This window comes from Pimephales promelas, unplaced genomic scaffold (assembly GCF_988280905.1).
Source record: "Pimephales promelas unplaced genomic scaffold, fPimPro1.hap1.1 HAP1_SCAFFOLD_113, whole genome shotgun sequence".
Taxonomy (NCBI): Eukaryota; Metazoa; Chordata; class Actinopteri; order Cypriniformes; family Leuciscidae; genus Pimephales; species Pimephales promelas.
The window spans coordinates 19,445-22,500 of record NW_028297337.1 but is presented as its reverse complement, the minus strand read 5'-3'; positions in this window follow the sequence as shown (position 1 = coordinate 22,500).

The window sequence follows — 3,056 nt, the reverse complement described above, 5'->3', positions numbered from 1 at the left end:
GAAGTTGCAACTTCAAACGGGCATATCTCCGGAACCAAGCCGAGTTGGGGCCCCATACACCCGGCGTGGGGGGCCCTCCTAGAGGCCCCCAATACCCCCGAGTGTGGAGCCCCAACTCGGCTTACTTTTCGAGTTACAGCCGGTCAAAGTTGAAACTTTAAAGGGCCATATCTCCGGAACCAAGCCGAGTTGGGGCCCCATACACCCGGCGTGGGGGGCCCTCCTAGAGGCCCCCAATACCACCGAGTGTGGAGCCCCAACTCGGCTCACTTTTCGAGTTACAGCCGGTCAAAGTTGAAACTTTAAAGGGCCATATCTCCGGAACCAAGCCGAGTTGGGGCCCCATACACCCGGCGTGGGGGGCCCTCCTAGAGGCCCCCAATACCCCCGAGTGTGGAGCCCCAACTCGGCTCACTTTTCGAGTTACAGCCGGTCAAAGTTGAAACTTTAAAGGGCCATATCTCCGGAACCAAGCCGAGTTGGGGCCCCATACACCCGGCGTGGGGGGCCCTCCCAGAGGCCCCCAATACCCCCGAGTGTGGAGCCCCAACTCGGCTTACTTTTCGAGTTACACCCGGTCAAAGCTGGACAGGAAGTGGCCGTATCTCGGGACCGGAAGGTCCCCGTGGCTCGGGACGGCGGGAGGAGCAAGGTCCCCGAGAGCGGGCCCCGCACCCGCCGCCGCGAGCCGCTGGGACCTCCCGGTCCCGAGATGGGCCCCGTTACGCGCGGGCGACTTTCGGAGAAAACGGCCCGTATCTCGGAGAGGGGAGGTCCCAGCGGCTCGCCCTTTCGGGTGTCGGGGGCTCCCCACGGGCCCTCTCGGACCCCGCCTGCCCCGGGCCCCTGGGACCTTTCCTTCCCGGGCGCCCCCCCGACACGTCGGGCCCCTTTTCTCCGGGACCCGGGGGCCCCGGAGCTCGGGGGCGGGCTCTTTGCGAGGGGCCCGCCGGGACGCCACACTTGACCCGAGTCCGGTGTCTCTGGGCCGCCGGGTCCCCGAGCTACGGGCGTTCGAATTCGGGGCCCGAAAATCCCTCAAAGTCCGAAAACGTGCAGTGGGCGGGGACTTCCGGGGCCCCGGAGGCTCTGACGGCACACCCAGGGAGGTGCACCGTCCTCGGGCACGGCCAGGTGGCCCCCCCGGGGTCCTGGAAGTCCCCCCGCCCCCCGGAGACACCCACACCCACACCCACCCACCCACCGGACGGGAAGATTCCGTTTTTCGCCGATATCTCGAAAACGGCCGGGCGAAAAAATTTCAAACTCGGGTCTTCCGTAGGCCTCGGGGGGCCCTATCCAAAGAGGCCACCCGCGTCCCCGGGGGCCTCGGGGTCAGGGAGTTAGGCCCGGTCAAAGGCGCGGCGTTTTTGGCTTATATCTCGCGAACCCCCGGGCCAATCTTCCCCAAACTCGAATCGACCGTAGTGCCGGACGGGGCCTTTCGAAAGAGCCCACCCACGAGGTCCAACTCGCCCGGGTCCCCGAGTTATAGCCGTTCAAAGTCGGGGGTCCCGGCGAACGGCGATCCGGTAGGGGGCGTCCCCGGGGCCCGCCGCCGCCCTGGTTCGAGCGAGGGCCCCCGTGGGACCTCGCCACCCAAATTTGAGCTCTCTGGGCCTTCGCGTCGCGGAGATACGGGCGATTTTCTCCCGGGATCGTGACGTCATCGGCGGGCGCCATTTCAGAGCGCGGCCGAGGGTTTTCGGCCGATATCTCCGCGAATACTCGACCAAAAACGACGAAACGCATATGGACGCGTTCAGCTCGGCGAGACGGTTCGAATGAGCCCGGCCTCGGCCGGGCACGTCGAGTTTTCGGCGAGATATTTGCGTTTTTCCGCTTCCGGGGCGCTTTGGGGGCCCGTATCTCGGGCCCCCGGGGGCCCACGGGGCTGGGGGCGGTCTCATTCGAAAGGTCTCGTCCCGTTCTCCAGCCGACAAAAATTTGGCGTCGATCGGAGCCGCCTTCGGAGAGCTACGGTCGTTTGAAGCCCCGTGCGGTGGGGTTACCGTCCTTCAAACAGCCGCCGCTCGCAGGGGGAGTCCCGGGGAGGCATGGTTGCCTGTATGACTTGGGCTTAGAGCACCCAGCCCCGCGCTCCTGGAGGAACCTCCGGTGCACAGGGTCTGCTGCAACCAGCCACGTGGGTTCTGAGGGGTAGGGGAGCGTGCGCTCTCCTCCCCGGGCGGGCGGCCGGGCCCTGGGGGCTCGCGCCTCCACGGAGGGACCTCGCTCCCGGGGCTTCGTCCCCGGGGCTCGGGGACTCCGTGGCGGCTCGGCCCCCGGGGTTCGACCCCGCTCGCTCGCTCCAAAACCCAAGTCCAAAACGTGGGGTTGCACGGGAGCTCCGGGCGCGACGGGTCTCCACGCACGGCCCCGGGGAGGGAGCTCCGACCCGGGCCGGAGGCAGATTCGCCCCCCGCCCCCCGGCTGTCCGCCCGGAGCCGAGACGGTCCTAAAACGGGCCTTGGGGGTGATGTAGAAGGGTAACGCTCACACAACCAGGACTCACACAAACCGATCTGCATCCCAGGCAGGGTGCGGGTCTCCTGGGCACGAATAAAGCCCGATGCCCCGTGGGTGATGTTGGCCCTGGCCACTCAAGGCACTCACCCAAGCCAGAGAGGGTGCACTCTGGCTGGGGAAGCAGATTCAATCTCTGCTGTGTGGAGCTCTGGAAAAACGCCAAACCTCCAGGAAAAGACGGCCCGGTTTCTCTGAAAAGTGCATCCCAGGCAGGGTGCGGGTCTCATGGGCACGAATAAAGCCCGATGCCCGTGGGTGATGTTGGCCCTGGCCACTCAAGGCACTCACCCAAGCCAGAGAGGGTGCACTCTGGCTGGGGAAGCAGATTCAATCTCTGCTGTGGTGGAGCTCTGGAAAAAACGCGAAACCTCCAGGAAAAGACGGCCCGATTTCTCTGAAAAGTGCATCCCAGGCAGGGTGCGGGTCTCCTGGGCACGAATAAAGCCCGATGCCCCGTGGGTGATGTTGGCCCTGGCCACTCAAGGCACTCACCCAAGCCAGAGAGGGTGCACTCTGGCTGGGGAAGC